The 14,748-nt window shown below is 41.8% G+C and overlaps 1 long non-coding RNA gene across 1 annotated transcript in view; it reads left to right on the top strand.

Annotated features, from left to right (window-relative positions):
* Window positions 1-13,971, top strand: part of LOC147892619 (uncharacterized) — a 40,195-nt gene extending 26,224 nt beyond the window's left edge. The window contains exon 3 of the long non-coding RNA XR_015542308.1: window positions 13,873-13,971. This is a non-coding gene — a long non-coding RNA (uncharacterized LOC147892619). The remainder of the gene's footprint in view (window positions 1-13,872) is intronic.
* Window positions 13,972-14,748: the final 777 nt, after the last annotated feature.

Here is a 14,748-nt window from a genome sequence, read left to right as displayed (position 1 = left end):
AATGATCGAATAGTCTTCTTGCCCCAAGCTGATGGGAAAATTTGAGGGTGACCACTTACTCCTGCGAGATCTTTTAGTCTTCTCTATTGGTGGGTCTGCCATCTTAGCATCTGAGGGCTCTAAGGACACCTTCTTCCTGGGGTAGCCCACGGTCCAGCCCGTGGTCCACGGTTCGAAGAGGGGTCTGAGGTGGTACGACTTCTTTTCTTGAGGTCAAGGATCTCTACGTCAGAATCCTCAGTGCCTGATCCACTTGCCTGATTCACTTAGAAGATTCACCCTTGGAATATTGGGACATTCCGTGCAATAATGACCCTTCTGGTGGCACTCATAGCACACAACATTGGCACATTCTCTTGGAGGGTGATTGGATTGATTTCTGATGCCCACCATCTCAAGCCGAAGACCATTTAGGGCCTTGGCTAGGTCATTGACTCTGGGTTCCTTAGCAGGAGGGGACAAAGGAGTAGGAAGGAGGGGGGCTTGTGGGCGAGGCTGGGGAAATCTTCTAGGTGGAGGTTGAGGATATACTCATTGTTGAGGGTAAGCATCTAAGGGAGGACCATACATTTGAGGTGGAGGTGGTGGATACATCCCTGATGAGGGGTGGGGGTATGCCCTTGAGTTAGACCCCCCAGGTTATTGTTGCAAGAATTGAGGGGGTTGCGGAGGCACAATCATCTTCTTTGAAGCGGGGTCAGACTGAACTTTATCAAACTTTTGAGCAATCTCATTTCTAGCACCATAGTTTCTCAATTCTCCCATTTAAGCTTGAGGTAGAATTCGTCACTTGCTGCTCCTACAAGGTAGCCCAGCACATGCTGAGTCATTCCACCTCGAAATCCAGCATTGTCCTCCTATGTGGCAATTAAACCGCCATCTAAGAGCATGGCCGCTCGATCCACATATCAATGCATCGTCTCACCTTCTGACTGCTTCAAGTTTGACACCTGTAGGTACACATTCTCCGGCTCCTCTTCTTTGCTGAAATACTCAATCATCGTTGCTATTAACTTGGCCAGCTTTGGCGAACGTCGTTAGCCTGCTTCTCATACCACACTTGAGCCAAACCCTCTAGAAATGTGGGAATAACCAACAGCCATCTATCTTCAGTAAGAAAGTTGAGAGAAACACAACGGTGCTTGAAGGCCATAAGATACTCATTTGGATTTTCTTCAACCCATCCATAGAACACAGGAATGTCAGCCATGCTTGGAAAATGGAAAAGAGAGAGTCGAAATGAAGCTTATCTATTGGCAAACAATGGAAAGAGGTAGCTTGAACTGAAAATCAGGTGAAGATACATCCACAAAGCACACATAGGTAGGGTACGGTGTGACTGGTGTCTTGCAAAATACTACACGGGAAGAATTTTTAGGATAGAATAGCTCATAGACAATCTTAAAAGGACCAACCCTCATGATATCACATCCATCTTTACAAGGAGGGTTAGAGACACCACGCTGCATGAGGTTGTTCATCAAGGCAAACAAGAATGCCATGACAAATGTCAACAATTGGAGAGCTTGCACATCACCTTCAGCTTCTTCCAGTTCTTGTAATTGCCATGCTATTTCTTTAAGGGGTGTGTGGTCTGGCATCCTTCTTTTGAGCAATGTCCTTGAGGACCTTTTTGATGATCTTCCAAAGTCGGTAAACTCGTATCAGATATGCCCAACACTTAGTTTCATGATGACCATAACCTTTGCATTCCTTACAAATGATCATCCTCATTCGTGACTTATGGCTTTGTTCGGGCGGTGCTTCCACTCACTTCATGCGTGATTGAAGTACAAGCTTCACGTGATAAGAAATTAGCAACTAGATTTTAAGCTCAAGGGATATGCTGAATTTTTACCTCTTCAAATTGGTTGCAAAGTTTCAATGCTTGTTGATGTCATGGAACCGAGCCTTTGCTCTGCACCTTCCACCTTCAACTAACTTGTTCACACACTAGTTGAGAATCTCCTTGCACCTCAAGCTTCTTGATGTGATGTTCTTGTGCCTTTTGTAGCCCAAAAATGAGTGCCGAGTACTCAGCTTGGTTGCAAGTACTTGCAGGTGCAGACTGCGATAACAATACTCCTCACCACTCGGTGAAGTGAAGTGAGCTTCACACCCATGCCAATAGCCTTGGTCGAAGGTTTGTAAGCTCCATCAAATTGAAGGATCCAAGATGTCATCACACCAAGACTAAAATCCGGACATCCCAAGTTTCTCGGTAGTCCAAGATAGGTAGAAGGAGAGGGTGGGGAGAATTTAATACTTGAGCCAAACGTTCAGGACCAAATAAACTTGCAATCCTTTGTTGATAGTTTATCTTTAGACAAAAAAGAATTACAACTTGAAGCTAAAAATGAGGCACAAAGGGTTGATTAGGTACAAAGGGATTCCTTGGTCAAAATATTACCACCAACCATAGCCGAGCCCTAGAAACCTTTGTAGTGAGATTGAGAATAAACCATTCAAGATAAGCTTATCCATAGGAATCAACAAGCAGATGCGCCAAATCTCCACATGAGTCGCTCTGGTTGTATCCATCCCCAGGGCTAAGACTCACATTCACTCGAATGCTTTTTGAGCTCTCTCCTTTGTTGCAACCTCCTCATCCAATTCCTCTCTAGTTAATTGTCTTTTCCCCCTATCTCTATTACGTCCGAGGTCCTGTTCTTCAACCATGGAAGTATGCATGTATTGTGATCACAAGCATCTACTAAATAAAAGGACATGATGTTCAGTGTACATAAGCAATTATGCGATAAAAATTAAACAATTAAATACTAATTAATCTTAAAACAATGAGCGTCCATTTAAATACCTTTTAAAAATTTAATTTGAACAATACAAATTTTAAACAATTGGATACCAATTAATCTTAAAACAATGAGCACCCATTTAAATACCATTTAAACTATTTAATTTAAACAATAGAAATTCAAAACAATTGGATACCAATTAAACAATACCATTTAAATAATTTAATCTGCACTCATCTATACCAATTAAATTTAAAACAATGAGCATCATGCGGAGATACCAAGTTTAAAACACAGACACAAACTTCAATTGATGAGAATTGAGTACACAAACACAAGTACATGAATAAGATAGTGCCACAGGCACAGTAGCTATTCAATGTCCAGTACAAGGCAGTTGGAAGAATAGGACGTAGAGTGCAAGAGAGCACAAAGAGTAGAAGTGTGATGCAAAGGGTTTAAAATGACGAAGAGAATGAGTGACAATGAGGAAAATGGGCATGCAAGGGCAAGGAGTCATTTTGCATGCATGTCAGGTGATGATGGATTTTTTTGGCATGCAGCACCCCACAAACATTAGTTAAGTTGGCTATCACTTGGTGACTCAGCATTTGGCCAATTAAATCCACACGTGCAACCATTACCATTGGACCTTCTTTCAATTTATCAGGCAAGGGAGATGGCAGCATGGAGCCAAAATGAGGCCTAAGGCGGTAGCCATTAACTGGCTTTTTGAAAAATTTGATGTTAAGTGTGTCAAGTAAAAACTTGCCATGATAGAAGCGATGCATGAGCTAGTATGGTCCGGACCACCGGAACTTGATCTTGCCTGGGTGGGGGCCCAAGTTTTCTCCTTGAAGATCCAGTTCTTCACATGGCGGTACTGCATTATGTCAGTGATATGGGCCACAAATAAACTAGTCTCACCGAGGTGTTGCAATTGTTCCATGCGGTGGGTGAGCAACTCGTCTAGGCTTAGTCATTCTATGAATTCGATTTAGAGGTTTGGAACCAAGTACTCTATTGGCACCACTGCTTTGATTCATATACCATCTTGAAAGGGGTGAGGCCTGTTGCTACCTTATAAGCTGTCCAGAAATCCAATATAGCTTTTGGTCCCAACTTGTGTGGTTCTTGTTGACGATTTTCTTCATCAAATTTGTCATGATCTTGTTGGAGGATTTTGCCTGGCCATTTTCCTAGGCATAATAAATGGTAGACATCTTATGAATAATCATGTGTCGCCTCGTCATCTTCTTCATTGATGAAGTGGACTCCTCGATCTCATTGAGAATCTCAATGGACAATTGAACCTCGTGACAATTTGCTCATAGAGAAATTTGGCAATCGATGTAGCCGAATTGTCTTAGAGGCCTTGCCTCACACTCAGGATGTAGCGATTATTGGATGGGTGGGCATCGGGCTTGAATGGGCCGACCAAAGTCAAGGCCCCAGTTCTAGAACGGCTCCAGAGAGAGAACTAGGTTGTGTAGCATGGGGTCCCTGATAGTGGTCTATCCCAATTTTTGGCATGTATCACAGTGCTTTGCATAGGCAAAGGCATCACCTATAGTTATAGGACATCACAGCCTGTGGCCTGAAGGATTTTGCATATCGGTGGTATCTTCAGCAAAGTGGCCCTTGGCTAGATCTTGGTGTGCTCCCCACAACACCGATTGTTGTTCATGTAGAGGAACACATCTGCGAAGGACCTTGTCTGGACCAAGATGGTACAAGGAGGCATGGAGGATTTTGAAATTTTGGCTTCGTAGAGGAAGTCGATGTGAAGATAGTGGGAGAGAAGGAAGGAGTCCCACTTGCAGCTTTCTCACATACACAATGGAGGAATACACACAAAGGTGGAGGCTAAAAATAGTTTTCCTCTTCTTGGTTGTGAAAGCCAAAAGAACTCTAGTACAAATAAATAGAAGAACCCTATATGTGGGTGTCAAACCAAACTCAGCTAACTAAGGTGGCATACTAACGGAGCCACAAACTAGAGTAGATAAGGATAGCTGTCATCCAGCTATCATTCATGGGCGGTGTACCAACCGCATCTGCAGCTAACAAGTCAGTGACAAATGCACAATGGTCACCTTGGCATATCACGAGTGGCGTTTGATATCTCAACACTCCCCCTCGAGCTCAATCCCAATTCCTGCACACCAAGTAGGTCTCTGAACTTGTGCAGCTTCTTTGTGCCCAATGCCTTCGTGAATATGTCAGCTACCTGATCCTTTGTGCTAACATAAACTAGATCAATAAGACCTAGTAAAGCCTTCTCCCGCACATAGTGATAATGCACCTCAATGTGCTTTGTTCTAGCATGATAGACTGGGTTATTTGCCAGTTGTATACTGCTCATGTTGTCACAATAAATGACAACTGGCCCATCTGTAGACTGATGCATATCATAAAGTAGCTTATGCAACCAAGCTACCTCACATGCAGCCATTGCTGCACCCCTGTACTCAGCCTCTGTACTCGACAAGGCAACTGTAGGCTATTTCTTACTGCTCCAAGTGACTGCAACACTCCCAAAAGAGAACACATCCACTGGTAGATCATCTATCAGAAATACTACTAGCCTAATCAGCATCAGTGTATCCATGCAACTGTATCTAAACCCCAGCCTCATAAAATAGTCCATACTACAATGTGGACTTCACATACCTGAGTATGCATCTAGCTGCATCCAAATGCGGTTTCCTTGGAGCCTGCATAAACTGACTTACCAATCAAATAGCATAGCTCAAATCTGGCTTGGTAATAGTCATATAAATCAAACTTCCTACTATGCATTTGTACATAGTAGGGTCTTCCAGAAGCTCACCTGCATCTGCGCTTAGCTTCACATTCTGCTCCAAAGGAACTAAAATAGGCTTATAGCCTATCATCCCATATTTAGATAGCATGTCCAATCCATACTGCCCCTACAAGAGCCATATCCCACTTGGTGATTTAATCACCTAAATGCCCAAGAAATAATGCAGCTCTCCCAAATCCTTCATCTCAAACTTCTCCTTCAATAGCATTTTCACATGAAGGATATCTTCATCACCATCACCTGTGATGATCAAATCATCAACATAAATGACAAGTAGCATAATACCTTTCTCTGTTTTTCTCACATAAAGTGAGAAATCTACCTTGGAAATCTGAAAGCCAATAGTGACAAGATACTGTCCTATCTTGTCAGACCATGCTCTAGGTGCTTGCTTCAAGCCATACAAGGCTTTCTTCAACCTGCAAACAAACTCAGGATGAACAGCATGAACATAACCTGGTGGCTGCTCCATAAACACCTCTTCTTGCAAATCACCATGCAAGAAGGCATTCTTTACATCCATCTGATGTAAAGACCATCCCTTTGATGCAGCCATAGCAATGACTACTATTACGGTTGCCATCCTTGCAACCGGACTGAATGTTTCTTCATAATCAATACCATATGTCTGTGCATACCCCTTGACAACTAATCTTGCCTTGTATCTGTTCACAGAACCATCTGCATTGTGCTTCACCTTATAAACCCACTTACAGCCAATTGCATTCTTGTCTTTAGGCAAAGGCACCAATTCCCATGTAGCATTTGCTTCCAAGGCATCCATTTCTTCATCCATGGCTTTCTCCCATTTTTCTTTTCCCATGGCTTGCTCAAAAGAAGTGGGTTTTGGTTCTTGTATCACTTTGACCATATAGGCATAGTGAATGGCTATAAATCCATCATATTTCAGCCTATCCATAGGATACTTGACTCTAGTAGACCTATGTAAAATAGGCTCACTACCAGGTGCTCTCAAAACATCCCTGGTCTTCCTTACTCCAGGTGTAATAATGTTTTGGGCCTGCATTGATTTAAGTCACTGTACATTAACATGACCAATGAGTTTATGCCACATATCAATATCTACAACTACACTGGTCCCATGTGCAAACATTGTTGCACTCAATTTAGGCATGTCCGCATCCAACGTAAACATCCTGCCCTTCTTCTTTCCCTTTGCTATCAAGCGACCGTTATTTTTCATATCCTCAACAAAGCATCCATGAGGATTAAATGTGACCTGCAAGCCCTGCTCAACCATTTCACCAACAGAAACTAGGTTCTTGGTGATATTCGGGACATGAAATACATCAGACAGGAAATTTTTTTTCCCATCCTGCATAGACAAAGGAATTTTACCAATCTGCACAATAGGATGTGCAGTATCATCACTAGTCTCCACAAATCCTGGTCTTTCCATTTTCCTTGCATCTTGCATCCATTCTGCATGACCGGTCATGTGGTTTGATGCACCTGAGTCAACATACCACACATCATTACTTTCTTCTGCACTTGTCACAGAATTGGTCATGTGCTGCACCATAAACAAATTCTCATTTCTATCATCACCCTGTCTACTAGAGGATGCATAATTCCCTTGCTCCAATTTTCCATTCATAATGTCATTCTGCTTTTTGTAGTAGTCTTTAGCCATATGACCCATTTTACCACAATAGTAACATTCAACATTGCTCTTTGCATTTTGACCTCTCTGCCATCCACCACGGCCTCTTTGGCTCCCCCTACCTCTAGAGTTACCACGTCCTCCTCCATAGGACTAGTTTTCTTGAGTTTGCTGCACATTTTGATTTCTACCACAGCCTTTAGATCGGCCTCCTCTACCTCTGCCTCTACCTCTTCTAGCATTTGAGTAGAATACAATTTCTTTTGAAGTTTCTCCCGAAGAAGATGCACCACCATTTCTTTGCTCTTTAGAAATTAGAAGAGCAAACAACTCAAAATCAGGAAATTTTTCACGGACTGCAATGGATGTCTAGAACTGTGCATAATCCTTTCCTAGACCATTCAAGGTCACAGAAACTAGATCATCATCTTCCACTAGTGACCCAACTCCTGCTTGAGCTGCATTTTCCTGGCTTGCATATTTGTGCTATACATTTTTACCAAAGTATCCCATGCCTCCTTTGGCATACTTGCATCCTGAATATGCACAATCATAGAATCCGAAATACTGATAGACAGCCAGTGCATAACTTTTATGGCTCTCTCATGCCATCCTTTAAATGCTTGCATTTCCTGTTGATGATTGGGAACATTAGGAAGAATTGGTTCTTCTTCATTTCCTATAATGAACTCCGAATAGCCTTTTCCCATAAGGAAATTCGTCATTCTAAACTTCCATGCTTGGAAGTTGTTCTTGTCAAGCTTTTCAGTGACAATCTGTGAAAGAGAATTAGTTGCCATTATAGAACACTGCAAAATATTCTATCACTACAAAAAACACAGCTTCTGCCTCACACAGGCAAATCTGCAAAACTGACGAAAGTGGTATTTGACCACATAGTCACTTCCTAGTGAAGTATCTCTGCGCATAGGCATACGATACAATTTCTGTAGCAACTTTTCACCGACCTACAGAGCGGTGGTCGCACAGCAAAAACAGGGTTTTTTTCACAGTGCTTGTGGAGAACTTCTGCCTCAAAAACAATGGCCTCAAATCAAAAAAATAAAGTCACCAAGGGCTTTGCCATCTCCTGCAGCATATACTGCCCTCTTGTCACACCGCGAAGGGCGTCTCAATTTGAGACAATGCACTCTTGCACTTTCTGGCTATGCTACATGTAGAGATTTGCTCCCAAACTTGAAAAAGGAAAGCAACACTGGTCCTCTTACCAGGACACCACAAACTTGGTTTGCTTTCTTGAGCTCCTTACCACGAACCAGGCTCTGATGCCATATGAAGATAGTGGGAGAGAAGGAAGGAGTCTCACTTGCAGCTTTCTCACATACACAATGGGGGAATACACACAAAGGTGGAGGCTGAAAATAGTTTTCCTCTTCTTAGTTGTGAAAGCCAAAAGAACTCTAGTACAAATAAATAGAAGAACCCTATATGTGGGTCTCAAACCAAACTCAACTAATTAAGGTGGCATACTAACTGAGCCATGAACTAGAGTACATAAGGATAGCTATCATCTAGCTATTATTCATAGGCGGTGTACCAACCGCATCTGTAGCTAACAAGTCGGTGACATAAATGCACAATGGTCACCTTGGCATATCACGAGTGGAGCTCGATATGTCAATGAGGTCATGGACACACTCATTGTCAAGAAAGATATGGAGGTGCCTCTGATACCCTTGTGCAGGCTCATTGTAAACGAAGCCATTAGGATGGTGGGAGACAACATAGGTGTCTTGGTAGAGATATTTGACTAGCAGGGGTACATTGATAGCAGGGGTGACTTCTTGGTGTCACTCGGCCGTCCAGGCGCATTTGGACAGATGAGGATCGACAATGAGCAGGGCTTACATGGGAATTGGTAAACCATGAATTTGAGAATGAATTAAATAGGAGACTAGATTGGGTCAACCTATAGGGAAAAAAATTTCTGGCTTGGGATGGAAACCCTCGACTCAAGGCATGGTTAGGGAGGATAAACACACGTACATTCTTTTGCATTTAGTGTATGTAAATTTTATTCATAGCATGTGTTTTTTTTCCCTTCTCCCTTTTAAATATTAAGAGTGAACTTGCTTTATAGTGTATTGAAATTGTTGAGATATCGAGCTCCACTCGTGATATGCCAGGGTGACCGTTGTGCATTTATGTCACCGACTTGTTAGCTGCAGATGCGGTTGGTACACCGCCCATGAATAATAGCTAGATGACAGCTATCCTTATGTACTCTAGTTCGTGGCTTAGTTAGTATGCCACCTTAGTTAGCTGAGTTTGGTTTGAGACCCACATATAGGATTCTCCTATTTCTTTGTACTAGAGTTCTCTTGGCTTTCACAACTAAGAAGAGGAAAACTGTTTTTAGCCTCCACCTTTGTGTGTATTCCCCCATTGTGTATGTGAGAAAGTCGCAAGTTAGACTCCTTCCTTCTCTCCCACTATCTTCACATGGTATCAGAGCCTCGTTCGTAGTAAGTAGCTCAAGAAAGAAAACCAAGTTCATGGTATCCTGGTAAGAGTACCAGTGTTGCTTTCCTTTTTCGAGTTTGGGAGCAAATCTCTACAGGTAGCACAGCCAGAAAGTGCAAGAGTGCATTGTCTCAGATTGAGATGCCCTTTGCGGTGTGGCGAGAGGGTAGTATATTTTTCTAATTCGAGGCCATTTCGGGGCCCGTTTTGGAGGTAGAATATTTCTGCAGGCACCTAAAAAGGCCCTGTTTTTGCTGTGCGACCACTGCTCTGCAGGTCAGTGAAAAGTTGCCGCAGAAATTGCATCGTATGCCTGTGCATCAGAATACACAGCAAACTCAAGAAACCCAGTCCTTTGGAGGAGGACGTGGTAACTCTAGAGGCAAGGGGAGCCAAAGAGGTCGTGGTGGATGGCAGAGAGGCCAAAATGCAAACAGCAATATCGAATGCTACTATTGTGGTAAAATGGGTCATATGGCTAAAGACAACTACAAAAAGTAGAATGACATTATGAATGGAAAATTGCAGCAAGGCAATTATGCATCCTCTAATAGACAGGGTGATGACAAAACTGAGCATTTGTTTATGGTGCAGCACATGACCAATTCTGTGACAAGTGCAGAAAAAAGTAATGATGTGTGATATAATGACTCAGGTGCATCAAACCACATGACAGTTCATGCAGAATGGATGCAGGATGCAAGGAAAATGGAAAGACCAGGATTTGTGGAGACTGGTGATGATATTGCACATCCTATTGTACAAATTGGTAAAATTCCTTTGTCTATGTAGGATGGGAAAAAGAAATTCCTGTCTAATGTATTTCATGTCTCGAATATCACCAAGAACCTGGTTTCTGTTGGTCAAATTGTTGAGCAAGGCTTGTAGGTCAGATTTAATCCTCATGGATGCTTTGTTGAGGATATGAAAAATAATGGTCGCTTGACAGCAAAAGGAAAGAAGAAGGGCAAGATGTTTACGTTGGATGCGGACATGCTTGAATTGAGTGCAGCAATGTTTGCACATGGGACGTTGCAGGATTGCCTAAATTCAAGGTTGCAAAAATGCAAAAGGTATGTGAAGCCTGTCAATTTGGAAAACAGGCAAGGAAACCATTTCCTAGACATGTTCAAGAGAGTAAGAAGCCATTGGAATTAATCCACTCTGATGTGTGGACTACTAAAGTTGCATCTATTGGAGGGTGTCATTACTTTGTCACTTTTATTGATGACTACAGCAGAAAAGTTTGGGTGCATTTTATGAAAAAGAAAAGTGAAGTGTTTGGGCATTTCAAAGGTTTTAAAGTTATGGCTGAAAAAGAAACAGGTCTGCAAATAAAATGCCTAAGGTCAGATGGAGGGGGAGAGTGCCTCTCAAATGAGTTTGCAAGGTCCCTATAGGAGCATGGCATAAAGCAACAATATTCATGCAATCATACCCCACAACAAAATGGACTTATAGGAAGGAAAAACATGCATATTGTAGAAGTATCTCAGGCCATGCTAAATGAAAAATACCTACCAGATTATTATTGGGCTGAAGCAATTGCTACAGCAGTTTACATAATGAACAGGACTCCCACTACAGCAATAATGATGCCAGAGGAGATGTATACTGGTAGGAAACCAGATATTTCTCATTTGAAAATTTTTGATTGCATTGCCTATGTTCATGTGCCAAATAGGTTGAGGTCCAAGTTGGAGCCAAAAGCTGAGAAGTGCATCTTTATTAGTTATTCTTTGTAGCAGAAAGGGTATAGATGCTATAACCCTTCTACTCGTAAGTTTACAGTGAGCACAGATGTTGTTTTTTATGAGATGAACAGATGGTATAAACTAGTAAATGTGACTGATGATGTAGATGCACAAAATGGTAATGCTGCACAGAATTCATAGTAGCAATCACAAAATATTAGTGGACCTGCAGTGTCCTCTAGCAGTGGTTCAAATACTTCGCCATGGACAGGCAGAATGAGATCAGGAGAATCTCCTCAAAGCAATGCAGATAGTGGTATGCAGGTATCACGAAAAGGAAAAGAGAAGGTAGATCAGCCCATGTTTGATGTGAATGCAGGTCACTCTTATGTGGATGGTGAATCCAGTGGCTCAAAACAGAGCATTGATGATGAGTTGTGTATTCCTTCTATTGTTACACCTAGAGTAAGGAAGACCAGGGATGTTTTGAGAGCATCTGGAAGTGAGCCTATTTTGCACAGGTCTACCAGAGCTAGGTATCTTGTGGGTAGGCTGAAATATGATGGATTTACAACCATTCACTATGCCTATATGGTCAAAGTGATTCAGGAACTAGAACCCACTTCTTTTGAGCAAGCCATGGGAAAAGAAAAATGGGAGAAAGCCATGGATAAAGAAATGGATGCCATGGAAGCAAATGCTACATGGGAATTGGTGCCTTTGCCTAAGGACAAGAATGCAATTGGCTATAAGTGGGTTTATAAGCTGAAGCACAATGCAGATGGTTCTATGAACAGATACAAGGAAGATTAGTTGTCAAGGGGTATGCACAGACATATGGCATTGATTATGAGGAAACATTCAGTCTAGTTGCAAGGATGGCAACTGTAAGAGTAGTCATTGCCATGGCTGCATCAAAGGGATGGTCGTTACATTAGATGGATGTAAAAAATGCCTTCTTGCATGGTGATTTGCAAGAAGAGGTCTTTATGGAGCAGCTACCAGGTTATGTTCATGCTATTCATCCTGAGTTTGTTTGCAGGTTGAAGAAAGCCTTGTATGGCTTGAAGCAAGCACCTAGAGCATGGTCTAACAAGATAGGATAGTATCTTGTCACTATTGGGTTTCAAATTTCCAAGGCAGATTTCTCACTTTATGTAAGAAAAACATAGAAAGGTATTATGCTGCTTGTCATTTATGTTGATGATTTGATCATCACAGGTGATAGTGATGAAGATATCCTTCATGTGAGAATGCTATTGAAGGAGAAGTTTGAGATGAAGGATTTGGGAGAGCTACATTATTTCTTGGGCATTGAGGTGATTAGATCACCAAGTGGGATACGGCTCTTGCAGAGGCAGTATGGATTGGACATGCTGTAAGCCTATTTCAGTTCCTTTGGAGCAAAATATGAAGCTGAGCGCAGATGTAGGTGAGCTTCTGGAAGACCCTAATATGTACAGGTGCATAGTAGGAAGTCTGATTTATATGACTATTACCAAGCCAGATTTGAGCTATGCTGTTGGATTGGTAAGTCAGTTTATGTAGGCTCCAAGGAAACCGCATTTAGATGTGGCTAGACGCATACTCAGGTATGTGAAGTCCACATTACAGTATGGACTTTTTTATGAGGTTGGGGTTCAGATACAGTTGCATGGATACACTGATGCTGATTGGGCTGGTAGTATTTCAGATAGACGATCTACCAGTGGATATGTGTTCTCTTTTCGGAGTGCTGCAGTCACTTGGAGTAGCAAGAAACATCCTACAGGTTCCTTGTTGAGCACAGAGGCTGAGTACAGGGGTGCAGCAATGGCTGCATGTGAGGTAGCTTGGTTGCATAAGCTACTTTATGATATGCATCAGTCTACAGATGGGCCAGTTGTCATTTATTGTGACAACATGAGTAGTATACACTTGGCAAATAACCCAGTCTATCATGCTAGAACAAAGCACATTGAGGTGCATTATAACTATGTGCGGGAGAAGGTTTTACTAGGTCTTATTGATCTAGTTTATGTCAGCATAGAGGATCAGGTAGCTGACATATTCACGAAGGCATTGGGCATAGTGAAGCTGTGCAAGTTCAGAGACCTACTTGGTATGCAAGAATTGGGATTGAGCTCGAGGGGAGTGTTGAGATATCGAGCTCCACTCGTGATATGCTAGGGTGACCATTGTGCATTTATGTCACCGACTTGTTAGCTGCAGATGCAGTTGGTACACCACCCATGAATAATAGCTAGATGACAGCTATCCTTATGTACTCTAGTTCGTGGCTCAGTTAGTATGCCACCTTAGTTAGCTGAGTTTGGTTTGAGACCCACATATAGGGTTCTCCTATTTCTTTGTACTAGAGTTCTTTTGGCTTTCACAATTAAGCAGAGAAAAACAGTTTTTAGCCTCCACCTTTATGTGTATTCCCCCATTGTGTATGTGAGAAAGCCACAAGTGTGACTCCTTCCTTCTCTCCCACTATCTTCATAGAAATATGATGGATCGGCACATTCGAGTTCACTGCAAGTTCATGCAGTTTGAGCATACACAGGAGGGTGAGGTGTTGTTAGCACTAGCGGAGGTCAATAGTATGAATCCACTATCATGGTTACTGTTATGTTTTGACTTTCCAGTTTTTTTGTGTCTTAAAATGGTAGTCTAACAAATTGCATGTCCATGTGTAGGCTTGCACGTGTACATGTCCCGCACACTATCTCACATGATATATTTATGATGCAAAAATTTGGTAGCAAGATCTTCTTTCAACAACGTATCACTCTTCTCTTTGGCACAGACCAGCTTGCTGAGATTACGGCATCTACTAATCCTTTCCTTCTCCCTATGCTTGAGTACAACATCACTTGGGATGTTACCATCTTCATTCTCATATAAGGGAGGATAGTATGGTGTGGTCTCTTGGTATAAAGCTTCTTTTAATGTCCCTTTCCGAGTGATGAATATCTCTATCACTCAGTTCAAAAGCATCAGGAAGTGCAGAGGTGCGTGAAGTTTATTACCCCCAACTTCATGTCACACCATACAACTTACTTTCTATGTTTTAAACTCTTACTATTAGATACAAAGCTATAAATCCTATTCCTAAACTACAAATCCTAAACCCTAAGTCCTAAATTATAAATCGTAAACCATACAACTTACTTTCTATATTCTAAAATCTCAACCTTAGATACAAAGCCATAAATCTTCAACCCTTAACCCTACAACCTAGATCGTAAACCTTAGAACCTATATCTTAGACCCTAAAACACAATCTCTAAACCCTATACTATTATTGATATAAAATAAGAATAATAGTCCAATATATTTTTATGTAAAAAAGTTGAACATATATTTAAAAGTTAATTT

The sequence above is a fragment of the Dipteris shenzhenensis genome, chromosome 16, assembly GCF_047967505.1.
Source record: "Dipteris shenzhenensis isolate YYH24624 ecotype China chromosome 16, Dip_SZ_1.0, whole genome shotgun sequence".
In the NCBI taxonomy this organism is placed as follows: Eukaryota; Viridiplantae; Streptophyta; class Polypodiopsida; order Gleicheniales; family Dipteridaceae; genus Dipteris; species Dipteris shenzhenensis.
Note: the sequence above shows the minus strand (reverse complement) of the source record. Positions and strands in the feature narration are given on the sequence as shown.